This window comes from Neoarius graeffei, chromosome 26 (assembly GCF_027579695.1).
Source record: "Neoarius graeffei isolate fNeoGra1 chromosome 26, fNeoGra1.pri, whole genome shotgun sequence".
NCBI lineage: Eukaryota > Metazoa > Chordata > Actinopteri > Siluriformes > Ariidae > Neoarius > Neoarius graeffei.
This window is the reverse complement of record NC_083594.1, coordinates 13606987-13634926: the sequence shown is the minus strand read 5'-3', so window position 1 is coordinate 13634926 and position 27940 is coordinate 13606987. Positions and strand designations below refer to the sequence as shown.

The following is a 27940-nucleotide window of genomic DNA, read 5'->3' as shown; positions in this document are numbered from 1 at the left end:
GAGTGGAAAACAAAAAAGATGAACATCAGACGCGCACACACACACCTGCACAAAGTGTACTTGAATTAAAAATGCTAATACTGCTATTAATAAGAGCCAGGCTGAGCCACTTAACATTATGCAAACGAGATCACGCTAACTGTTCTCATCTAGACGTAATTCACTGTTGACCAAATTACGATTCCTGGCTGAAGCACTGCTTTAAATGGTTCATAATGCAGATGAATGCTGAACATATTCAAACAAACGCCTTGTACCATCATTATAAGAGCACACAGATGATCATTAGCACAGGCATTAACTAGGACACGGTCAGATGGTCACTCTGTACCACTAACGTCGTTCTGGAGTGATTATAATCCTTTGCTTTTAATCGATCCCCACCATTAAGACTGCAATCTCGCCTTACCATTACGTATATATTATTAGCAGCGGCTGAGAAGGAATAAAGGAAAAAGACACTCTGGGACATGCTGTTATAGAAAATAAATGGGGTGGAGTAAATGTGGACACACACAAAGCAGAGTTACTGTTACCACCCTGAACTAGCTTTTTTTTTTTTTTACATAAATAGAGACCTAGTTGGCGGCACGGTGGTGTAGTGGTTAGCGCTGTCGCCTCACAGCAAGAAGGTCCGGGTTCGAGCCCTGTGGCCGGCGAGAGCCTTTCTGTGTGGAGTTTGCATGTTCTCCCCGTGTCCGCGTGGGTTTCCTCCGGGTGCTCCGGTTTCCCCCACAGTCCAAAGACATGCAGGTTAGGTTAACTGGTGACTCTAGATTGACCGTAGGTGTGAATGTGAGTGTGAATGGTTGTCTGTGTTTATGTGTCAGCCCTGTGATGACCTGGCGACTTGTCCAGGGTGTACCCCGCCTTTCGCCCGTAGTCAGCTGGGATAGGCTCCAGCTTGCCTGCGACCCTGTAGAACAGGATAAAGCGGCTAGAGATAATGAGATGAGAATGAGATGAGAGACCTAGTTAGATTTTTCTTGTACCACAGGAATTTACGAATGATTACAATTTTTTGGATATTAAACATTATTCTATGCACATTCACTGGATATGAGCAATTGCGCGCTCTGATTGCCTACTCTACAACTAGGATATCAGCTCATACACCATGAGTTGAGAAAAACAATATGGCAGAGCATGTTGCTGAACCAACCGAGGACGAAATAAAAACTCTACTAGAAAACAAAACCACAAAAAAAAGCAACAAAATATGGAATGAAAGTATTTGATGGCAAGAATTTATATTTTTTTATTTTTCAAGAATTATTATTATTATTGCATTTTTCACAAATTGCTTCTGTCATTTCGCCGGTTTGTTTACATTCTAAGTGGAAATGATTTTGTTGAATGTTTTGTATAAAAGTTTTGATTGATCGAGTTTGCAAAAAATAAAAATGCTCCGTTTGTCAAAATCCAATGAATGCGGATAGAATAAAACAGTTATTCCACTCAATCTCGCCGTACATGGCTTATAGCCGACGAGGCGTGTACAACTCGATTTCATGGAATAATTGCTAAATGACATCAGTTCACAGTTTAATGTTGCGGAACATCTGTGAGACAAATTAATTCGAGTTACATTTTCTCTGTCTTGACGTTAATAAGATTTTTTTTTTTTAAATCAGCTTCTCATACTAACAAGGACCGACAATGTCTTCCATCTTTGCGTAAAACTTACAGTTACAGCTAGTGTTGTAGTCAAGACCACCTAAACCAAGACCAAGACCGAAGTGTATCAAGACCGAGACAAGACCAAGACTTTGAGGGGTTGAGATCCAGTCAAGGTCAAGACTAAAGCAGAGTGAGACTGAGTCAAGACCAGGATCAGACCAGTGGGTGTGAAGAGGGTGGGGGAGGGGTGACGGCCGTTAACAGTTACGAAAATTTTGAATCAGTGTGACAATGAGTCACGTTATTGGTTGGCCTAGTAAACTAGACCCACCCGTCTAGCGGCCAAAAATATTTTTGCCTACGAGTGGGTCTAGCCTCGCACCATATCAACAACACACCCCGGGCATCAAATCGTGCCCGCCAATCACAATGCAAGGTTTTTGTTTGGATTCTTTGGGCGGGCTTTTGCAGGAGTGACGACAAGGCTGCGCGGCGCTGGAGAAAGCACAACAGGAAAGATGGCTACGGCTAGTGAACAGCGCTAGTTTGACTCCGCTTTAGAATCAGTTTTAGAAGAATTAGACTTGGAGTTTTCGTTGAAACATGAGCAGGAAGAGGCTCTCCGCTCATTCCTTTTCAAGAAGGACGTTTTCGCTGTTTTGCCGACCGGCTATGGCAAAAGTCTGATCTACCAGCTGGCTCCGCTCGTAGCCAAAAGGATGGGGCTAGTTTGTGCAGTACGAAGAATTAATAAACAGCTTTGAAACATTACTTTTTGATTGTTTCTTATTTTCCCGTTATTTTAAATTTAAGGGAAATTATTTCACCAAACACCACTAAATAAAAACTCTCAAAAACAGTTTAAGCAAACCCTTGAAAAACACTTGGAAAAAAAAAATGAGTGTATGTGGTACAGACTCCAAATTTGTGGTCATTATCTCCAAACTTCTTAATATCTAGAACCTGTTTATTAATTAATATGCATTTTGAAAAATTTTTTATTTCAAGGCCTCCCCCACTGCTTTCTGTCGCTCTGACTACGTCACAGTCACTGTTGCGCTGATTGGTCAGAGCGTTGGCCTATACGCACAGACAGTTTGAAAGACAGCGGGTTGTTCCTCCCACACCCTTCGGAAATGTCTACGACCGAGACCAGACTAAATATTCATATTTAGTCTGGCTTGCCAGGCTAGTTATTGGTTGCATTTGAAGCAAGAAGTTTTACATCCAATTACAGGAACGATGTTAACAAATAAATCAGACAATGCACAGGTGATTTAGTGAAATCCTCGCAGTTGTGGTCTTGAAATAAAATCCAGAGTCTCCAAGTCCAAGAGCGAGTAAAAATGTGGTTGATTCTGAAATGAGACCGAGACCTTCAAAAACTGGTCTTGAGACCAAAACCAATCTCACATACTACACCACTAGTTACAGCTTTCCAAAGACGCAAAGTAAATGTTGCCTCACAGCAAACTTCCATATTTCAACAATTACACAACAATTTCCGACCAATCAGAATCAAGAATTCAGCGATGCTGTGGTCTGAGATAATAAACCCGCATCACATTGCTGACAATGTGCACTTTGAGCCGCTTTTCAGAATAGGGTTTATTGATATTGGCATAAAACCAGATTGGATTTGTTCCTAAAGTTATCACTAGCTATTCTGTAATATGAAGGATACAAAAAGGACAAAAGGAAGCACTCAAAAATCTCATCTCGCCAAAGGATCTTCAGCAAACCAAACAACCCAAAAAGGTACTATTTTCAGTTTTTGACTGCTGGGTTGAAATGTGAAATATTTGGAAATATGAAAAGTGAAATGATGTAGAGGAGGACAGAGGGTCAGGACAGCTTGTGTCGCCTCAAGCAGGTAAAGATCCTCCGATTCTCTGAGGAGCTCTAAAGCCTGCATTGCATCAAGGTGGAGTGGGAAGCTCGCAGCAGCTGGTGTGCTTTTCTTCTGAGTCTGTTTGAGTTCTTTATATAATACCATACTGAGGTAGGACTGTGATATTCTAAGATAACTCAGGAAAATTGTGCTGTATAAAGTACACTTGGTTAACCACATATTGACATTATGATATCACATGGCATATGGATATTAAAGGTTCGAGTTGTAACATAGTTCAAGAATTATAAAATTGTACATGTTGCTCAGACAACAGTGTTTTCAGTATTTACATTTTTCTGGCCCAGAAATAAACTCCAGACATTTATCGTTCATTGAGATAATAATATGCATCTTGTTATATGGTTGTACCGCGAGTGGGCCTTGTAGTTAACGTGTCCGCCTCTCGACCGGGAGATCGCAAGTTCTACTCATAATTGGGTCATACCAAAGACCATCATAAAAATGGTACCTACTATCATCTGGCAAGGCACGCTGCAATACAGATGCGAGCGGGGAGTCAAACTCTTGCGGTTACCAGAGGACTAGCCCCCCCACTGTAACCCAAGCTGTATAGGCAAGAGGCCGAGGGCTACAGAAACGGAGATTAGCGCCGCCCAATTCGCCTTAAGGGCCTGGTTAGTACTGGGACGGGAGACAGTCTGGGAAGACCAGGTCCTAGCACGGAAAGGACATTGATATACGGTTTAAGAGATGTTGATTTGTTGGTAAAATATCACTCATTTTCCTCCCGAGAAACTGCTACAATGCAAATATAGTTTAGGTTACAGTTGAGCCAAACTATGTAGAAATCAGTGATGACTGGTGGGTTTATATATATAGTTTGGACACACCTTCGAATTCAGTGTTTTTTTTTCCTTTTTTTATTCATTAAAAGACACTTCATGTCTTAAAGTAATGATGGATGTCGTTTCTCTTTAAGCCTAGGTCACAACCGGACGTACGATTTTTTGGCCGTGCGATTTTTGGCGTTTCCCAAATCGCTGCGTTTTTTTTTGTTCATGGAGAAAGACGCACGTTGGCTGTAAGTTTGTCTTGCAACCTGAAAAAAACATAAGTGCCTGTAGAGTTTGTTTGACATGACAAAGAACCTCTGCGGCCGGTCTGCGGCCAGTCTACGGCTTGAAAATCAGCACGTCACACGCGCGCCCTCCGTGCGTTTCTTGCGTTTTTTGCACGTAGACCGGCCGTAGGAGCACGTACGGCCGGTTGTGACCGAGGCTTTATTTAGTTGAGTGGTTCTTGACTAAACATGGATTACTACAGTTGTGGAATCGGGCTATTTACTGTACTGTTATTATTTCCTATTTGATCTCAAGTGCATTAAGAAGGCAAGAAATTGCACTAATTAACTTTTGACAAGGCACCTGTTAATTGAAAAGCATTCCAGGTGACAACCTCATGAAGCTGGTTAAGATAACGCCAATAGTGTGCAAAGCGTCATCAAGGGAAACAGGTGGCTACTCTGAAGAATCTAAAATACAAATGATTTTTTTTTCTTAACCAATACCAAGTATGTTCCAGATGTTATTTCATAGTTTTGATGTCTTCAGTATTGTTCTTCAATGTAGAAAATAGTCAAAATACAGAAAAACCTATGAATGAGTAGGGGTGTCATATTTTATATATAACACTTATTCCACGAAATCAAGTCATATTGGTGTTCAGTTGGGTTGAGGTCAGGGCTCTGTGCAGGACACTTGGCTTCTTCCACTCCATCCTTGGCAAAACCTCGTCATCATGGATTTTGCTTTGTGCACAGGAGCGTTGTCATGCTGGAACATTTTTGGGCCTCTTAGTTCTAATGAAGGAAACTTGTAATACTACAGCATACAAAGACGTACGATACAGTTGTGTGCTTCCAAATTTCTGACTACAGTTTGTTAGAGAACCACATCTGGACGTGATGTTCAGGTGTCCACAACCTCATCTCATCTCATTATCTCTAGCCGCTTTATCCTGTTCTACAGGGTCGCAAGCAAGCTGGAGCCTATCCAAGCTGACTACGGGCGAAAGGCGGGGTACACCCTGGACAAGTCGCCAGGTCATCACAGGGCTGACACATAGACACAGACAACCATTCACACTCACATTCACACCTACGGTCAATTTAGAGTCACCAGTTAACCTAACCTGCATGTCTTTGGACTGTGGGGGAAACCGGAGCACCCGGAGGAAACTCACGCGGACACGGGGAGAACATGCAAACTCCACACAGAAAGGCCCTCGCCGGCCACGGGGCTCGAACCCGGACCTTCTTGCTGTGAGGTGACAGCGCTAACCACTACACCACCGTGCCGCCTGTCCACAACCTTTTAGCCAAATTTTGTACATTCAAGGTGACCTACATGCTAGCTTTCCGCGAGAAAATGGTCATTAGAATTGCCAGTGAGTGTATAAACAGTTGTAATGTTAATCAGGAGCTATACCTTTAGAAACTCAGTAAGATAAGACAACACTATTTAACAGTTATTCTACGAAATCGAGTCGTAAATGAGCTGATCGCCGATGAGGCGTGTAGCGCAGAGTTGGCTATAAGCCATGTACGACGAGACTGAGTGGAATAACTGTTTTATTCTATCCACATTCACTGGATTTTGAGAAACAGAGTATTTTTATTTTTTGCAAATTTGATACAAAACATCCGACAAAATAATTTCCGCTCAGAATGTAAACAAACCGGCGAAATGACCGTAGTAATTTGTGAAAAATGCTATAATAATAATAAAAATAATAATTCTTGAAAAAAAAAATATATATATATTAAAAAAAAAAAAATATATATATATATATATATATATATATATATATATATATATATATGTTCTTACCATCAAATACTTTTATTCCATATTCTGTTGCTTTTTTTTTTTTTTACTTTTTGGGGTTTTGTTTTCAAGTAGAGTTTTTATTTCGTCCTCAGTTGGTTCAGCAACACGCTCCGCCATTTTATTTTTCTCTACTCACGGTAGAACCCTGCACTCCCGCGGGAGTACCGCGGGACTCGCGGGACCCGCCGCAAAGCAGTGCAGCGCGGGACAAATTTTGAAAGCTCATTGCGGGCGCGGGCGGGACCGGAAGTGCACATATGCAGGCGCGGGCGGGAGTGCACATATGCAGGCACAGGCGGGAGCGGTGATAAGCTGCAGTCCCGCTAACTAAAAACGTGTTTTAAACAGGTTATACAGTGACGGTAGGCTTGACTCAATGCTATCCCAGAAATCCTTCCTGTAATATGCAAATTTGGCTGTCCAATCAGAGGCAGCCAAATTTGCATATTACAGGAAGGATTTCTGGGATAGCATTGAGTCAAGCCTACCGTCACTGTGTAACCAGTCTCTCTGATTAGAGTTGTAGACTAACTCAAGCAGTAAATCACTTCACTCATGGTACAAAGCAAGCCCATTCACTTTTTTATGCTGATCAGAGAATTACAACGGTTTCTCATGTGACAAAAATGTGCGATTAGCGATTAAATATTTTAATCGCTTGACAGCACTAATTATTATTATTAGAGACACTACATGCTGAATTCAGAAACAAGGTAAATAATAACAAACGTGAACGTGAGCTGTAGATATTTATGCTCAAATCCACTCAAAGTAGGGGGTGGGGCACCATCACGCTGTGTCAAGACAAGAACTTTCCTGAGAAATAACGCGAACGTTTGCATCATGCGGGATTTGCGGGCAGGAGCGGGACAAAATATGGCAGGCGTGGGCGGGAGCGGGACTGAAAATCATAATTTTTTGTGGGCGCGAGCGGGAGTGGGACTGAAAAATCATAATTCTTTGCGGGCGCGGGCGGGAGTGGGACTGCACAATGCGGGTGCGGGCGGGAGCGGGACTGAAAAATCCAACCCGCGCAGACCTCTAACTCACGGTATATGAGCTGATATCCTAGTAGTAGAGTAGCCAATCAGAGCATGCTCTTGCTCACATCCAGTGAATGTGGACAGAATAAGTACACATATCCCATGATGCTATGTGTCAGCTTGGGCAGGGGGGGAAAAAAAAAGTGTCCAAAGACTGCATTATAATGTGTGTGCAATGCCATTTATATATAAACAGTAAGTATTTTAACTGTTCCAATCTACATATTTGAATTCTGATGAAAAACAGCTCGTCACAATGCACTCTTTTATACCCAGTGGTATTTCCTTTTATTTAAGCCACATGCATAGTTTTAACAGTTAGAGAGAAGCTCAAGTCTTGGCCATGATTTCATCACAACTGCAAATTTCCCCGCAGGAATCAGTGTGCTCTAAAAGTGACAGATTTTAAAATGGCACAGTTAAGAAAGGTCAAGTGCTCGTGCTGTTCATGCTAGGTTCTGAACCTCACATCATTAAAAGCTTGAGCTTTAAGAGCTGTAACATAAATCACAGTTTGGTTGGAGTAAAGTGAGCTTCAACAAAGAAAAATAAAAATCAAAGAGCAGGAAGGAAGACACATTTACATCTATCCTTTATTCCTTGACCTCTGGAGAAAGCTTTCAGAGGTGTGGCTTCATTTCAGGCTTGTCACCACTCTGGAGGAAACGAGGCTAATGGTTAAGTTAATGGATACTGTCAGAAGCTAAGACAAGACTAGCACTCTGCAAAACTCATCTCATTCAGTGTATACATTTAAAATGATTAATTTCCACTGCAGGTTGAATTGGCTCCATTTTTTTTCAAAAGGTTGCTATACCGTAACTGATGCAATATATAGTATATACACTACAGAAAGATTAGATTTAGCCAAGTCTATTGTCTCCCAGCATGTCCCTGCCTAATTCATCATCTCATCTCATTATCTCTAGCCGCTTTATCCTGTTCTACAGGGTCGCAGGCAAGCTGGAGCCTATCCCAGCTGACTACGGGCGAAAGGCGGGGTACACCCTGGACAAGTCGCCAGGTCATCACAGGGCTGACACATAGACACAGACAACCATTCACACTCACATTCACACCTACGGTCAATTCAGGTGGTGTTTACATTAGACCGTATCAGCGGATCATCAGATTAACATTTTTAAAACGATTCGCATGCACACAGCAACGCCAATACACGATTCGCGTGCACACAGCAACGCCAATACACGGATATGCTAATCACATGACTAGTTAGACGGCACGTAAGTTGAAATGTGTCAGTGCGGCTCAGCGCTTCCTCCTCAGCGGCTGCGCTCCAAATCACTCTGCCCTGAACAGCGAGTGCCCTCTGGAGGGTGCGCACTCCGGCCCTGCGCAGCTCACAGAGCGCACGAGCAGTGATTCGGGACTGAGCCGCTGTGTGTGTGATCCCAGTGCATATCAGGCATGCGCAAGTCACTCACCACTTGCAAGTGGAAGGATGGTAAGCCTAAAGACAATCATAACTACACAATGGGCAGTATTTGCATCTTACCATGAACAACATTAAGAATGACAAAGCAAAGCATTATATTCATACTTTTATACTCTTTAATGAAAAACAAAAATGTGATACAAGGCGGAAACAATAGCAGGAAGTGAAGTCCGCGCCGTTTTTCAGCAGTCGCGTCAGCAGTCAGCTAGAGCTCAGCACTGCGTTTCCTCGTATCTCAATGTTTACACAGCACCGGCTCAGATATGAACTGGGTTGAATACGTGGGCCCTGGCGGATTCAAGTTGTTCCGCCTGTGGAGTCGTTTCCCGGCGTTTTAATGTGAACGGACAGTGCATCAGCGACGAAAACGAGACGGATACGGTCTAATGTAAACACCACCTCAGAGTCACCAGTTAACCTAACCTGCATGTCTTTGGACTGTGGGGGAAACCGGAGCACCCGGAGGAAACCCACGCGGACACGGGGAGAACATGCAAACTCCGCTCAGAAAGGCCCTCGCTGGCCACGGGGCTCGAACCCGGACTCTCTTGCTGTGAGGAGACAGCGCTAACCACTACACCACCGTGCCGCCCCCTGCCTAATTCATTAAATTAAAGGGGGGGGCACACATGGCAGAGAAGAATTCGGTGGTTCATGAGGACTTTGCAATTCAGTCCTGAGTAAATTGCATTTCTGAAAAAGTGTATTAATCTCAAGTTGCACTATTGACAAAGTCAACAAGGCTATCAACTGCATACTAACTGTTCTTCGGCGTACTCTGAACTGATAGCTAGAGCTATTTGTGTTCATATCTACTCTTTCGTATGTCCTTCTTGTCTCAAAGTCGAATGGGTTCCAGAGGGACTGATTGAGTTTCTGTTTGGTGGTTGGCTCAGGATGGAAGGAAATACAAGTCCTTTCTAAATCTCTTCCACTCTCTTCACATTCTTTCTCTCCTCACTTGTTACCTCTAAGTGACCTGATGGAGATCTTGTATCATGGTAATAGAGGGCAGGCTAATTTATTCCGAGGGTTCTTCAGCTGCAGCGACCTTGACCATCCTCACACAGCAAGTTGATATTGTTGAAGTGACTTTATATAGTATGTCATTTAGAAATCGTTACATGGGAACTGGGCAAGGACAAATTTCGTTGTCATAAACTAATAAGGATGCATTGATACAGAGAGTGGCGCATCGCGATGCTCATTTATTTGTTTAAAAAAAACGTGACACTATGAACGCACACCATGCTTGCGTAAATTTCAAGAGGAGACACTACAATGTCTTCCTGCAATACAAATAACCTGATAACATTTCAGATTGTGTTTAAACAATATCTTTAATCGAGAGTGTGAATGTGGCTGACCTAAATGCACGGAGCAATACCAGTTAGCACATTTATTAAAAATGAGATCCATGTACCATGAATTGCACCCACACAAAGAGCAGACCATGGATCAGTGACGAGAGCGGGCAGAGAAACTGTCCAACATGAGAGAACTTCAGTTCTGCAAGTACTATATATCAGATATCATGTGCCGTCCTTGACTGCCATGCAGTGGAGTAGTAAGGCGTCTCCTTCCCTCCGCTAGTCTGGTGTGGTGCCTTGAGCAAGCACGAGCAACCCCTCACTCCCCCTGGTCAGGGTTATGACCGAAGACTGGACTTGGCAGACTGCGTGAAGGAGATCTGGTGGTTCAACAGGCAGGAAGGCGGACAAAGTGTTTGTGGAATGCGATCAGGGTACAGTGCAACACATATGGTAGAACACTGTTGGCCATCCACTGCATCCCAACCTAGCTCCAACCGTCTTGATTCTGTCTTGCCCCTGGACCCAGTTAGGTCAGGACGAGAGAGTGACAGCTACGCAACTCTCCCTCACTCTAATCCAAGTCACACATAAGTCATGACTTCAAATTCAAGTGGCAAGTGGCGAAGCGGCAGGGGCGAAAACACTGGAAGCTGTAGTCACAAACCTGCACACAGGTCGCTCTCTACTGAAACAAAGCAGCAGCAGAATTCGGCAGCCCCCTGGGTGTCTGAGCAGCCCTGTTTAGGATTCGATCTGCTCACCTCCATGGAGGAAGGGGATAGAAAAGGTGCCCCAAACACAGCCTGCTTCAGTGGCCAGCACATCACGGCTGGCGGGGATCCCACTCAGCGGTCAAAATACAACAAAGATAGTGAAGGGACTCAACCTTGGCACGTGGATCAACATGTGGGCGTACCTTCATAGCCTGGATTGGCCTCATCAGTCACCTCCGAACTCACGACCACCACCCACCAAATTGAAGTCATGGTCATCTTCGACCCCAAAGGACAAACATCATCAGATATGCACACTTGAGTACACATTGTTCGTGTAACAAAGTGCAATTAACTGTAATTCATGATGTCGTTAACATGCTTAATACTAAGTAAATTTCTCATTTACTTCTCAGTATATGGTTTCCTATCTTGGCTTAGCTTTGCAAAGATTCAGGGTCGGGTCTGTCCACGACAGCTGCAGGCATGCTGATGGCTGACTAGGGTTATCCGGGACAGGCAGGCTCAGCTGCAGATGAATGACTGATCAGTGTTTGGAGCGGAGGGCACCTTGTTTTTCCTCCTGCTTCTCTTCTCTTACAGGCTGGTTGTATGTGCGCACTCAGACTGTGACTGCCCCATGGGTGATACTGCACCAGCCCACCCGGTCACAGCAAGAGAGGACCAGGTGTGAGTGTCAATGTGGCACATGGTCAGAGAGGCCTTGAGGAGGTCCTTGTATCTCTTCTGTGGGGCTTCCTCTGTTGCGTCGCCCAGTGGACAGTTCGCCATAAAGTGATATCTTAGGCAGGCGGTGGTCTTCCATCCTGGACACGTGCCCAGCTCAACGCAGCCGAACTTTGAGGGTCATGGCCTCGATACTGGAGATCTCTGCCTACTGGAGGACCTCCACATTAGTGACAAAGTCGCTCCAATGGATGTTGAGGATGGAGTGGAGACAGTACTGATGGAAGCTCTCGAGGAGTCGTAGATGCCGTTGATAGGTCACCCACGTCTCAGAGCCATACAGGAGTGTCGTCAGTGCAGCTAGAGCAGCTGACAGGTTGGCAAAAGCAAACCGTGCCTTCGGCAGGCTCTACAAGAGAGTCTGGTCCAACAAAGACCTGAAAAAAAAGACAAAGATACGAGTGTACAGAGCGTACACTCGTATCTTTGTCTCTTTTTTCAGGTCTTTGTTGGACCAGACTCTCTTGTAGAGCCTGCTGAAGGCACTGTTTGCTTTTGCCAACCTGTTGTCAATCTCTTTGTCAATTTTAGCATCTGATGTGATGGTGCACCCAAGATAAGTTAATTGATTGACTTTCAGCTCAGTTTGGTTGATGCTGATGTGTGGTGGTTGGTACAGTTCGTTGGGTGCAGGCTGATGGAGAACTTCTGTCTTCTTGAGGCTGACTTCCAGTATGGTATTGACGAATACACAAACGCATGTACACATATACTAACACTATGTTCAAAAGTTTGTGGACACCTGGCAATCAAACCCATATGTGCTTGTCAAACATCCCATTCCAGATTTAGTCCCCCTTTGCTATTATCCTCCAATCCTCTAGAAAGGCTTTCCACTAGATTTTGAAGCATGGCTTTGGGGATTCGTTTCCCTTCAGCCGCAAGATCATTAATGCGATCAGTCAGTGACGTTGGGTGAGGAAGCCTTGGGAGCAGCCGGCATTCCAGTTCATCTCAAAGGTGTTCAGTAGGGTTGAGTTCAGGTCTCAAGAGTGCAGGTCACTCGAGTTCACACTATGTGACAAGAGTTTGGGGAAGAACCACATACAAGATGAGTGTGAAGGTCAGGCATCCATAAACCTTAGGCCATTTAGGCCAAGTTTACATTAGACCGTATCTGTCTCGTTTTCTTCGCGGATGGACTGTCCGTTTACATTAAACCGCCTGGAAACGCCGGGAAACGGGAATCCGCCAGGGTCCACGTATTCAATCCAGATCGTGTCAGGTCCGGTGCTGTGTAAATATTGATTGAGAATATGCGGATACGCTGTGCTGAGCTCTAGCTGGCGTCGTCATTGGACAATGTCACTGTGACATCCACCTTCCTGATTCGCTGGCGTTGGTCATGTGACGCGACTGCTGAAAAACGGCGCGGACTTCCGCCTTGTATCACCTTTCATTAAAGAGTATAAAAGTATGAAAATACTGCAAATACTGATGCAAATACTGCCCATTGTGTAGTTATGATTGTCTTTAGGCTTGCCATCCTTCCACTTGCAAGTGGTAAGTGATATGCGCTGGGATCTCACACACAGCGGCTCAGTCCCGAATCACTGCTTGTGCACTTCACTCGCGTGCTCTGTGAGCTGCGCAGGGCCGGAGTGCGCACCCTCCAGAGGGCACTCGCTGTTCAGGGCGGAGTGATTTGGAGCGCAGGATGCCTGCGGGGCCGAGCGTATCCGTGTATTGGTGTTGCTGTGTGCACGCAAATCATGTATTGGTGTTGCTGTGTGCACACTAATCGTTTTAAAAACGTTAATCTGATGATCCGCTGATACGGTCTAATGTAAACCCCACCTTAGTGTACTCAGCCTGGGAAAATGCCTATGGTATTGATGCATCCTTAGAAACCAATTGACTGAGATCACTTTGAGAAAATTGCCCCATGCAGTCTGATTGCCCTTATGACTTGCAATCTGAAAGCTCTCTTGCTCTAAAGAAGTAGGCACTGAAAATATCAATCAGCATCCCACGCTCTGCAGGGCAGTTCTGAAGTCCCATCAAGCAAAACCTAATATACAGTAAATATAAGACACTGTCTCCAAACTGATTGATAGTAAATGATGAGGCAGAGCAAAGTAAATTCATTTGTCATGCAGATTTGCTTGACTAATATTATGCCTGAGTGAAAATGATGACTGAAAGTGTGCATTAAAGATATCGAAGTGCACAAAGTTGACTGGCGGAGGCAACAAAGAGCTGACAAATCGAAGGGCTCAGCAGCCAAAAATAAAGCCAATGACAGCATCAAGGATGGAGTCTAAATCTGTCAGCTTGTTATTTATTTATGCCTGTTTTTTTTGTTTTTCTCCTTCAGTGATGAATCAGACTGGTTTTCAAAAGCTGAATTGCTGAATCATGTATTCGGATTATGTATAGTTGTGTCTAGACATGTAACGATTCACTCAATTTGTGATTCATGATTAGATTCAATATACTGGCTTTGCGATTTGATTTTCCCACAATATTAAAAAAAAAAAAAGAAAATTTTATTTAAAAAAAAAATGCAACATTTATTTTCCTATTCTTCGTCAACTATTCATTTTTTTGTGTTAAAAGTTTCATTTTCTTAGTCACCAACAATAATTATTTATTCACATTTGTAAAGATTGGAGTAAAATATAATAGCCTATTACTTTTAAAAATTCATTTTATTAAAAATGAAAAAGGTAATAACGAATACGCCTTTTCTTAAACTTTTATGAACATTTGTACTACCTCCATTTTCTTCTCTTTTCTTTATCTTTCAGCAGACTGTAAAAAGAGAGCTCTGATTTCTTGTTAAATCAATTTGTAAAGCCAATCACACAACAGCTCTTTCCCATTTTCGATCTTTGTTTTTGCGGCGTTAGAGCTGTGTTACTTCCACCTACATTGATGTCACGTGTTCCTGATGTTTTATGTTATTGTGATCTCTGCTGTTGAAGCAACGAACAATTACAGTTCAAATAAAAAACCTAATAGATTACTGTATAACTTGAGGAGGAATGAGATATACTTCCCAGGTTCTTCTCTCAGACTCATCCTTTTTTTTTCTTTTTTGGTTAGACAAATACATCAGATAAAGAAGCCCACAAATCCTGCTCAGGGTCACTATGGGTCTGGAGCGTATGCCACATGGGACTACACCCTGGATGGAATGCCAGGACTTCGCAAGATAAACAAATGTGATTATAAATATTTTAGAATAAATGGCAAAAAATTAATCAAGTATACATTATTTCTAAAATAAAAGTGTGTGTTGTACTTGATTACTTTCCCATAATAGCACATCCCGAAGTGTTTTATTCATTTTATACCACAACAAGTTGCAAAGACGTGTAGCACTTTTTATCCATTTAATTTATAACTACATTATAGTTATTGGACACACACACAAGCGTTCAAAAGTTTGGGGTCACTTTGAAATGTCCTTATTTTTGAAAGAAAAGCACTGTTCTTTTCAATGAAGATCACTTTAAACTAATCAGAAATCCACTCTATACATTGCTAATGTGGTAAATGACTATTCTAGCTGCAAATGTCTGGTTTTTGGTGCAATATCTCCATAGGTGTATCGAGGCCCATTTCCAGCAACTATCACTCCAGTGTTCTAATGGTACAATGTGTTTGCTCATTGCCTCAGAAGGCTAATGGATGATTAGAAAACCCTTGTACAATCATGTTAGCACAGCTGAAAACAGTTGAGCTCTTTAGAGAAGCTATAAAACTGACCTTCCTTTGAGCAGATTGAGTTTCTGGAGCGTCACATTTGTGGGGTCGATTAAATGCTCAAAATGGCCAGAAAAATGTCTCGAATATATTTTCTATTCATTTTACAACTTATGGTGGTAAATAAAAGTGTGACTTTTCATGGAAAACACAAAATTGTCTGGGTGACCCCAAACTTTTGAACGGTAGTGTGTGTACATGTGTGTATATATATATATATACATACAGTGGTGCTTGAAAGTTTGTAAACCCTTTAAAATTTTCTATATTTCTGCATAAATATGACCTAAAACATCATCAGATTTTCACACAAGTCCTAAAAATAGATAAAGAGAACCCAGTTAAACAAATGAGACAAAAATATTATACTTGGTCATTTATTTATTGAGGAAAATGATCCAATATTACATATCTGTGAGTGGCAAAAGTATGTGGACCTCTAGGATTAGCAGTTAATTTGAAGGTGAAATTAAAGTCAGGTGTTTTCAATCAGTGGGATGACAATCAGGTGTGAGTGGGCACCCTGTTTTATTTAAAGAACAGGGATCTATCAAAGTCTGATCTTCACAACACACATTTGTGGAAGTGGATCATGGCACGAACAAAGGAGATTTCTGAGGACCTCAGAAAAAGTGTTGTTGATGTTCATCAGGCTGGAAAAGGTTACAAAGCCATCTCTAAAGAGTTTGGACTCCACCAATCCACAGTCAGACAGATTGTGTACAAATGGAGGAAATTCAAGACCATTGTTACCCTCCCCAGGAGTGGTCAACCAACAAAGATCACTCCAAGAGCAAGGCGTGTAATAGTCGGCCAGGTCATAAAGGACCCCAGGGTAACTTCTAAGCAACTGAAGGCCTCTCTCACACTGGTTAATGTTAATGTTCATGAGTCCAGCATCAGGATAAGACCGAACAACAATGGTGTGCATGGCAGGGTTGCAAGGAGAAAGACACTGCTCTCCAAAAAGAACATTGCTGCTCGTCTGCAGTTTGCTAAAGATCACGTGGACAAGCCAGAAGGCTATTGGAAAAATATTTTGTGGATGGATGAGACCAAAACAGAACTTTTTGGTTTAAATGAGAAGCGTTATGTTTGGAGAAAGGGAAACACTGCATTCCAGCATAAGAACCTTATCCCATCTGTGAAACATGGCGGTGGTAGTATCATGGTTTGGGCCTATTTTGCTGCATCTGGGCCAGGACAGCTTGCCATCATTGATGGAACAATGAATTCTGAATTATACCAGTGAATTCTAAAGGAAAATGTCAGGACATCTGTCCATGAACTGAATCTCAAGAGAAGGTGGGTCATGCAGCAAGCCAACGACCCTAAGCACACAAGTCGTTCTACCAAAGAATGGTTAAAGAAGAATAAAGTTAATGTTTTGGAATGGCCAAGTCAAAGTCCTGACCTTAATCCAATCGAAATGTTGTGGAAGGACCTGAAGCGAGCAGTTCATGTGAGGAAACCCACCAACATCCCAGAGTTGAAGCTGTTCTGTATGGAGGAATGGACTAAAATTCCTCCAAGCCGGTGTGCAGGACTGATCAACAGTTACCAGAAATGTTTAGTTGCAGTTATTGCTGCACAAGGGGGTCACACCAGATACTGAAAGCAAAGGTTCACAGACTTTTGCCACTCACAGATATGTAATATTGGATCATTTTCCTCAATAAATAAATGACCAAGTATAATATTTTTGTCTCATTTGTTTAACTGGGTTCTCTTTATCTACTCTTAGGACTTGTGTGAAAATCTGATGTTGTTTTAGGTCATATTTATGCAGAAATATAGAAAATTCTAAAGGGTTCACAAACTTTCAAGCACCACTGTATGTGTGTGTATATATATATATATATATATATATATATATATATATATATATATATATATATGACAAGGTGCATAGCACAGAGTTGGCTATAAGCCATGTACGACGAGATTGAGTGGAATAACTACTTTATTCTATCCACATTCACTGGATTTTGAGAAACGGAGCATTTTTATTTTTTGCAAATTTGATAAATAAAAACTTTATACAAAACGTCCGACAAAATCATTTCCGCTTAGAATGTAAACAAATTGGCGAAATGACCATAGCAATTTGTGAAAAATGTGATAATTCTTGAAAAATAATAAAACAAAGAGATGTTCTTACCATCAAATACTTTCATTCAATATTTTGTTGCTTTTTTTGTACTTTTTGGGGTTTTGTTTTAGAGTCAAGTTTTTATTTCGTCCTCGGTTGGCTCAGCAACACACTCCACCATTTTGTTTTTCTCTACTCACGGTATATGAGCTGATAGCCTAGTAGTAGAGTAGCCAATCAGAGCACACGATTGCTCATATCCAGTGAATGTGGATATAGTGACGTTTGCTGTGAGATGATACTTATTAGGCAATTCTGGAAAGGAGTCTCCGATGTCAGTACACTGTAACATTAAGCTGTTCCTTTAAATTTGTCAACAAAGTTGTATCACTAAGGAAGTCGTGCTTTGTAGCTTCTCTGTAACAGGCTGCAAGGGATTGTGAATGCAATCGATAAAAGGAACTAACTTGTTTTGTGGACGTATCAAGACAAAATGTAACTATATTTGTACAAATGATGACATTCTATCTGGCAAATTGCAGTAGAATTTAAGGGGAAAAAAACACTTCAGGGCATGCAGTTATTGGAAAATAGTTAACTTCCTGATAGAATCAGCAGCTCTGCTTCATGTCAGGCCAGATCACACCAACCAGTTATTGATTATTTTCATATAACCGCATATCCCAAGTGTTTATTCCATCCATAACAGCTTGAGGGAAAGCAGGCAAAAGCTTTTAAAAATGAAGATGCATTTTACTGGGAATTTTTAAAAGGGAATCCCTTAAACCCTTGAAGACGTCTGCACATAACCTTTCAGGGTTTTCCCCCACAGGAAGTAATCTTTTAGGGTGCGACATGGAACGATATTTTTTCTATGCATGACTTCATGCTGACTGTCTGGGCCACGTTAATAACTGCCCACTTTTGCACCACAGCTGTTTCATCAAGCATGACATTTCATTAACCACACTGATGACAGCCGAGTCATGGGATGGATCACTGTCAATAATAAGACAAGGGAGAAGGTGGAATTCCTTGAAGAATAGGGCATCAACAACAATCTGTCATTCAATGTGAGAAAAACAAAGGAATTGATTATCTGGAGACTTGTTAAGGGATACACTGACACCCCCCACCCCCACGTGCAATTACGCTACACTGATTGAACTATGGTGCAAAGAATGAGCACCGTTTAAAGCCATTTAACTGAGGATCTAAACCTCATGAACTCTCAACACCTGATACACTGCTGAACAAAATGAGGTTAAGCTCACAGCATCACTCGAGCATCACCTCGATCATAAATCAGAGTTTATATGAACCACCAAAAAGGTCAACATTCACTACGACTCAAATGATCTGCTTTCCAAGTTTTTTTTATTTTTTTTGTTACACAAGAATAATAACCAGGCGGCACGGTGGTGTAGTGGTTAGCGCTGTCGCCTCACAGCAAGAAGGTCCTGGGTTCGAGCCCCGTGGCCGGCGAGGGCCTTTCTGTGTGGAGTTTGCATGTTCTCCCCGTGTCCGCGTGGGTTTCCTCCGGGTGCTCCGGTTTCCCCCACAGTCCAAAGACATGCAGGTTAGGTTAACTGGTGACTCTAAATTGAGCGTAGGTGTGAATGTGAGTGTGAATGGTTGTCTGTGTCTATGTGTCAGCCCTGTGATGACCTGGCGACTTGTCCAGGGTGTACCCCGCCTTTCGCCCGTAGTCAGCTGGGATAGGCTCCAGCTTGCCTGCGACCCTGTAGAACAGGATAAAGCGGCTAGAGATAATGAGATGAGATGAAATTTATTGGGTAAATTCTATAGGTTACTTTTTTCAGTGTACGGCGTGTTTCTTACGATGTTTTCCTTCATGGTTTCTTTCTCTGTTTACTTCCAGTTGCAGCACAAATCACGAGAGAGAGAGAGAGAGAGAGAGAGAGAGAGAGAGAGAGAGAGATCGGCTTTTCATTAAACACAGCACGAGGGCATTGTTCACTTTTAGTAAAAGAAATTAAAGCCGCAAGCGGCCTCGACGGGCCCTCGCGCCAGCGGCCAAGGGGGGCGGGGGCATGCGTCCCCGCAAAATACCTTCCACAGCTTCTTCGGCAAGAGACATTACTCCCGCAATGGCGACAAAGCACAGAATTGGACACATGGCAACAATAGGGTCTCGCACTGTACGGTGCTTGGGGCCTAATAATAATAATAATAATAATAATCCTTCAAAAACAATAGGGTCTCGCACTGAACGGTGCTCGGGCCCTAATAATAATAATAATAACTAGAAACTAAATGCCAAGCAGGCACCTTAATGCGAGAGGCAAAAATCACAACACATTAGGGGGCGCTATAGAGGCCCTGAGGCCCGCCTGGATCTGGGCTTCTGGTTCTCAGTAGCGGTGGCAGTCTAAGAAAAAGGAGCCAAATTTCGTGCGTTGTCGACCATGGCAAGCGCCCCAATAAGGGTCTTGTAAAGAGTTTGCTTGCCAAGTTTGACAAATCAGAAGCTGCAATATCATTTCTGCCATAACCAGCACCCCCAGGGGCGAAAGTGCACAAAATTTGGCGTACATGTCAGGTGAGCTATGAAGAGTTTGCGTATGAAGTTTGATGACAATTGAGTAAATAGAAGATGAGATATAGATTTTTGAAGAATAAATTTTTTGGTTTTTCCCATGTCAGTAGGTGGCGCTATGCTGTACATGAGCGATTATGAGTTGGAAAAATAAGTGTCTACAACAGCAACGTACTATCACAAGGTAGTGGTGTGAAGGAAAAGCATTATGGAATAATTTACCAAAAACCCGTTTTGGAGCAATTGCGTCGGCCAAAAACAGCGCCCCCCATGGACGTAAATACCCAAAATGTGGTATACATGACATGGGAGGTAGTAAGAGGGTGGCCATGAAGTTTGACCAAATTTGAGGAAAGATTGGATTTTTTGCCCAAAAATAGCGCCCCCAGTGGCGAAAAATCACAGAAATTGGGTAACATGTCAGAAGCCCAAAGAGTGATTTGCGTGTGAAGTATGAGCAGTTTTGAGCAATTAGAAGATTTGTTATGAATTTTTAAGCATGTAAAATTTTGCATTGAAAATTGATTGACGTATAACTTCTGAACGGTTTGTCCTACGTGAAACGTATTTAGTAACTTTTGTCAGCCATGTCTGTAGATGATGTGTATCAATTTTGGAGACATTCCTATGAACGGTCTAGGAGGAGTTGCGCCGTCTTCGTGGCCATGCATTTCGCACAAAAGTGAAATTACCTCACTTCCTGTTGGGCGTGGCTAATGCATTGGCATTACATTTTTGTCCGGCTTAGTGAGATACATATGCCTACCAAAGGGCATGCCACTACTACAAACTACATGGCACCCAGGCACCTTAATGCGGGAGGCCAAAATCACAACGACTTAGGGGGCGCTATAGAGGCCCTGAGCCCCGGCCAAGTTTGGGCTTCTGGTTCTGAGTAGCGGTGGCAATTCTCGGAACTGGTGCCAAATTTCATGCGTTTTCGCCCATGGCAAGCGCCCCGAAAATGGCCCAACAGCGGAGAAAAATAAAGAAGAAGAAGAAGCAGAATAGTGAACTCTTACAAGATCAATAGGGCCTTCGCCCATTCGGGCTCGGGCCCGAACTACAACTACAGTACAAAGAAAGACAGTCCAGCTTCAGGAATGCAGTGGTGGAGGAAGCTCTGGAGTTCCATCTTCAACAACGGATCAGAAATGAACCAGAGAGCAATGGGGGTTGGGGGGGGGGGGGGGGGGGGGGGGAGAGAGAGAATTCCTTTGAAATGTGAATTGCTTTTTTCTTTGGGAAAGAAACAAGTCTGGGAGCTCCCCAGAAAGATTGAATTGCAAATGCAGGTTGCAGGTTCGCACTCCGAACCTTCCAATTTCAAATGAAACCAAGCACTCAGGGAAAACGCAGCTAAACGTTCACACGAATATTCTGAGATTTATTCCATTCGTTTGTCCCACATGCAAGTGTGATTAAACCCCAGTGCTGTGGTCCTACAGAATACGCGTCTCCTGACTTCCTGCGGCGAGTGAAGGACGCTATGGTTTCTCTTCCCTGACAGGCCACTGGACATCTGAGCGGCGCCGCAGTACTTCATTCTGTTCTCTTCGAAAAGGCACTCGTTTTAAATTAGTCTTCACTTCCGAGTGCAATCCTGCACAGCTGTGAGCCGCAGATATATTTACTGCTGCTGTTCCACCCCTCCCTCCCTCCCTCCCATTTATCCTCTCTATCACTATTTTTCCTTTTTATTTCTTTATCATCCATCCAACTATCCATTCATCCCCTTTTTCGTGCTTACTCACTTCCTTTCCTTCTACCACCCTCCCTTTCTCATCTGTCCTTTCTTTCTTTATCAAACATCTGACTATCCATCCATCCATTTTTTTTGTTTTTCCCTTTCTTTCTTTCTTTCTTTCTCGTCCACTCATCCATCTTCACTTCTTTCTTTCTTCAGTTCTCTTTCTGCATCCTCCATCCATCAAGCCATACATGCTTTCTTTCTTTCTTGTCCATCCACCTTTTCTTTCTTTCCCTTTTATCTCTCTTTTTTGTGCTCACTCACTTTCTTCGACCACCCTCCCTTCCATCCATTCTCTCATATCTGTCTTTTCTTTCTTTATCAACCATACATCCTCTTGCTTTCTCTCTCTCTCTCGTCCAATCATCCATCTTTGCGTCTTTCTTTCTTTCTTTCTTTCTTTCTTTCTTTCTTCAATCCATCTACTTATTCTTTCTTCAGTTCTTTTTCTTCATCCATCCATCAAGCCATACATGCTTTTTTCTTTCTTTCCCATTCATCCAACTTTCTTTCTCGCTTTCTTTCCCATCCATCCACCTTTTCTTTCCTCCCCTTTTATCTTTCTTTTTTGTGCTTACTCACTTTCTTTCCTTCCACCACCCTCCCTTTCTCATCTGTCCTTTCTTTCTTTATCAAACATCCGACTATCCATCCATCCATGTTTTTGTTTTTCCCTTTCTTTCTTTCTCTCTCGTCCACTCATCCATCTTCACTTCTTTCTTTCTTCAGTTCTCTTTCTTCATCCTCCATACATGCATCCATCAAGCCATACATGCTTTCTTTCTCTCATCCATCCACCTTTTCTTTCTTTCCCTTTTATCTTTCTTTTTTGTGCTCACTCACTTTCTTCGACCACCCTCCCTACCATCCATTCTCTCATATCTGTCCTTTCTTTCTTTATCAACCACCCATCCTCTTGCTTTCTCTCTCTCTCTCGTCCAATCATCCATCTTTGCGTCTTTCTTTCATCCATCTACTTTTCTTCAGTTCTTTTTCTTCATCCATCCGTCAAGCCATACATGCTTTTTTTCTTTCTTTCCCATTCATCCAGCTTTCTTTCTCGCCTTCTTTCCCATCCATCCACCTTTTCTTTCCTCCCCTTTTATCTTTCTTTTTTGTGCTTACTCTCTTTCCTTCTACCACCCTCCCTTTCTCATCTGTCCTTTCTTTCTTTATCAAACATCCGACTATCCATCCATCCATTTTTTGTTTTTCCCTTTCTTTCTCTTTCTTTCTCTCTTGTCCACTCATCCATCTTCACTTCTTTCTTTCTTCAGTTCTTTCTTCATCCTCCATCCATCAAGCCATACATGCTTTCTTTCTCTCATCCATCCACCTTTTCTTTCTTTCCCTTTTATCTTTCTTTTTTGTGCTCACTCACTTTCTTCAACCACCCTCCCTTCCATCCATTCTCTCATATCTGTCCTTTCTTTCTTTATCAACCATCCATCCTCTTTCTTTCTCTCTCTCTCTCGTCCAATCATCCATCTTTGCGTCTTTCTTTCTTCAATCCATCTACTTATTCTTTCTTCAGTTCTTTTTCTTCATCCATCCATCTGTCAAGCCATACATGCTTTTTTCTTTCTTTCCCATTCATCCAACTTTCTTTCTCGCTTTCTTTCCCATCCATCCACCTTTTCTTTCTTTCCCTTTTATCTTTCTTTTTTGTGCTTACTCTCTTTCTTCTACCGCCCTCCCTTCCATCCATCTTTTCTCATGTCCTTTCTTTCTTTATCATGCATCCAACTATCCATCCTTTTGTTTTCTCTTTCTTTCTTTCTTTCTTTCTTTCTTTCTTTCTTTCTTTCTCTCTTGTCCACTCATCCATCTTCACTTCTCTCTTTCTTTCTTCAATCCATCTACCGATGCTTTCCTCAGTTTTTCTTAATCATCCATCCATCAAGCCATACATGCTTCTTTCTTTTTCTTTCTTTCTCTTGTCCACTCATTAGTCTTCACTTTCTTTCTTTATCCATCCATCCATCCATCCATCCATCCATCCATATTTCATTCATTCTTTCTTTTTCTTTCTCCATCCATCCATCCATCCATCCATCCATCCATCCATCCATCCCTTCTCCAACATTCAGCCAGTATTTCTTCTTTCCTACCTTTCTTTTTTGCTTCTATCTTTCACCTTCTCCAATCAGGATCATGAACACTTTCATCACTCGCTACATTCAGCATGCGCAGTATTTCCTCCAGGAAACATGTTTTGTTTTTAATGGATATTCCTCTTGCACATTTGGAAGCGCCAATTTTTCAAGCATTTTTTTTGGCCTATTTTTTATTCATTCACGTTAACAATCACCAGCCCAGGATGCAAGCAGGACTTGGGTCCTCTCTATGTACAGTTTAATTCATCTGCCTGGCCTGCTGCATTACTCCAGCTGTGATCTCCATTGCATCAGCAATCCTTCGTGCTGTTTCAGTTTCCTGTGATTCTCGAAAGCAGGACATTTCCAGCTGAGGAATCGCACCGCTCCTCCAGGGTTCTGCCCAGTAGGGAGAACATCAACTCTCAGATCTCTACAGAACTCTGGCTCACATCTGACAAGTGACCTTTCATGTGATGTGCCCTGGTTGACACAAGCAGAGTGGTATTTCAGAATGAGCTGGAGATGTTTACAGCTCTGAGCACAGCATGAGGCCGGAGATTAGCTCCCACAGAGCAGGACTCATGAAGGCAGACCTAACACAGATAAATACTCCAAACAAATTTCCATGCCACACCGAGCTACGGTATGGCTAAATAATTTATGGATTTCTTCACGCATCATTTGCATCACCTTAGATGATCATCTTTCAGAGAGACACCATCCGAAACACTGAGGTTCATAGTAAATGAGATATCAAATATTAAAATGAAAATAAACTAGCATCGCTCGGAAACAAATTATTTATACTGCATTCGTCACTCTTGTATACCTTCATAAACCACAAAGACAACAGCATATCAGAAAACACCACAGCAAAACTAACAGCATGTCAACATTAATTCAAAACAGAAAGGGTATGCCATTATTAAAACATCGCATGATCATGGCTACAGAATGCGTCATTCTGAAAACACATAGCTGGAAGATGTTTACAGGAAGAGGAAATACACTATATTGACAAAAGTATGTCAACACCTGGCCATCATACCATACACACATGTGGGTCTTCCCCACTCTGTTGCCACAAAGTTGGAAGTAGACAATTGTACAGGATATAATTTCCCTTTAGGGCAATTCCATGTAAATGTCAACCTCACCATGCAAAAATAAAGCAACATGTAATACATCAAAACCACTCCCAGAGATATCACCTAGGCCTGTATTTTACAGATGTGAATAAGTTGAACCAATTTGTAACCAACCTAATATGTCACTGTCAGTCTTTCTTTCTTATAATGTAAAACCCAAGCTAAAATCAACTTTGATCATGTACAATTCTATATTATTGCCACAAGCCACAGAAATGTATGCTAAAATCCACAAAACAGCAAAACAATAGCCATCCTAAATATTATTTAAGAACTTTGATAGTTTTAGCTGATATTTAGAGAGTTTTTCAAAGGGTTATGGTGGTTAAATTGCTGATTTTCTAAACATATGCCATGTCTATTTCAGACGCGTCACATCCATAACGGAATTTCGTCACATCCATAACGCTGACTTTTCCTTCCGAAACTCTGCATGAAATACAAAATATTTTAAACAAAGATTTTTTTAATATTCACCTTGGACCCCTCTATCAAATGGATATCTCCATTTCGACATTAGGTTTACAATTTCACAGAGTTTGATAAAAATGTACAGTCACCCAAGAAAAGTGATACTTTTTCTGTCACATCCATAACGCATCTTTTATTGGCATTTTCTGGCATGCCCTAGATGTACTATGGGAATTGTTCTTGTTCTATCACTTCTGCAGTATGGTACAGCCTTAAAATATGCAACACCTGTTTAAATACTGGGAGACAATAAAACATGCACTGGGTCATTTGTTGCCATTTTGAGTTCAAGTGTCACGTCCATAACGCTGGAATTGCTCTTTACTGGAACTAAAAGACCCAAACCTGTTCCAACATGACAACGCTGCTGTGCACAAAGCAAGCTCCATGGTGAACTCACGGTTTACCAAAGCTGAACTGGAAGATCTCGAGCGGACTGCACAGAGCCCCACTGAACAACTTCCCAGAAAAATGGAGGTTATTATTAATGAATAAATTTGAAATGGGATGTTCAAAAAGCATATATGGGTCCGTCTCAGAAACTGGTCTCTCATTTGGGACATTATGGTCAAAAAATTAATTTTCTAATTTTACTTTTTTTTTTTTTGCATTTACCGAACACTCAATATTTCTTTTGTCATGTTTAATAAGAATAAAGATAGTATCTTGCTTTATCTGGCCTCCACTGTGGAAATATTTTTTTAATTGCAATTCAAATGCTTTTGTAAAATTGATTTCCATATAAAATAACTCCATCATGAAGAATTAAAGCCCCTCCTTCACAGATAAGTGAAAATATTGAATAAATTTCCTCTTTTTGATTGCTTGGGTTAAAAATGCCAAGTTATGATGACTGAATTGATTATTCACTTAAATATGAATAATATGATACATTTTGGGTATTTGATATGGCGAAATAGGACACACTGGAAAAATCAAGAACACACCGGAAAGATGAGAATAACGGCGCGGGTAGAAGAACAGCGACTGTACCGGCTGAAGGTCGCGCGGGTCTCTGCTGCGGCGCGCGAGCAACGGGACATCACTACCACACCGGACAGAGTGTGAGGCGGGGGCAGGGCAAAATGACTGGCCGTAGATTCTATCAAAAGTTCGATCTAAATTGACCATGGTTGCAAAATATTGGCCAAAAATACGCAAACACTACGAAATATGAAAGTAAGATGAAAAAGAAACATTCTATTGCCTTATACTGCAAGACTAAAACAAAATAAAACTCTCAAAACTCACATTTTCAGTCGTCCAAACAGATCACTCGCGTAACAGAAAGACCGCAAATGGAAGCATGATCGACTTCTAACTGTTGGAGTGGAAAATTCCATTCTACACATGCAAATTGTTAATGTGTGTCCTTCCCCGCACACAAATAACACGCTACGGTAAAAAATAGACCACAACTCATTTTATAGCTCAGAAATTCGTACAAGACCAGCTACCATCGTAACATATTCTGTAAGAAACATATTCTATACCTAACTTTCAGCTTTCGTTTTAAAAAACAAAATCCCAGATTTATAACTAAATTTTTATATGGCGTAGTGATTGTAAGTTACTACTTTTGGTGAGGTAGTGACCTTGACCCTGAGGCTTTCCGTTTAGATCAAAACACACGATCGTATTGGTTTTGGGTTTGCGGAAAATGGAGTTACAACGGTAATCAAATATTTTGCATGATGTTTTATTACGGTTATGATTATTCTGTGAGCGCACCAATCCTTAGGTGTATAAAGTTACAACTTAAAATACAATTAGTGATAACTGTAGACTTTTCAGTGGACTACAGCCTTTTTAAGGGAACGCGACGTAGTCAATCATTTATCATGTCCCAGATCAAGCCGCCATTTTTCCACAAATTTGCAGAATTTTTGCCAAATTCTGAATAGAGTATTCACATCAAAGATTTAGTTTTAACTGTATTATTTCTTTCATCATTTTATTTCAAATTAAAACCAACATCACCATTCAAAACCGTAGAGTTTACTGACTGAGTATATTTAGTGGGGGACCCTCACAGTACCCAGTTTCTGAGACAGACCCATATACAGTACTGTGCAAAAGTCTGAGGCGCATGTAAAGAAATGCTGTAGACTAAAAATGGCTTAAAAAAATAATGAAATGTTTCAACATTTAAAAAAAATAAAAATATTATAACACAGTAAGCCATAACAAATGAAACAAAGTCAATATTTGGTGTGAGACGACCCTTTGCTTTAAAATCTCATCTCATTATCTGTAGCCGCTTTATCCTGTTCTACAGGGTCGCAGGCAAGCTGGAGCCTATCCCAGCTGACTACGGGCGAAAGGCGGGGTACACCCTGGACAAGTCGCCAGGTCATCACAGAGCTGACGCAGACAACCATTCACACTCACATTCACACCTACGGTCAATTTAGAGTCACCAGTTAACCTAACCTGCATGTCTTTGGACTGTGGGGGAAACCGGAGCACCCGGA

The 27940-nt window shown here is 41.9% G+C and overlaps 1 protein-coding gene across 5 annotated transcripts in view; it reads right to left on the bottom strand.

The window, feature by feature from the left end:
• Window positions 1-27940, bottom strand: part of LOC132874309 (E3 ubiquitin-protein ligase RNF123) — a 448585-nt gene that overhangs the window by 30000 nt on the left and 390645 nt on the right. The gene's annotated exons all lie outside the window — the stretch shown is intronic.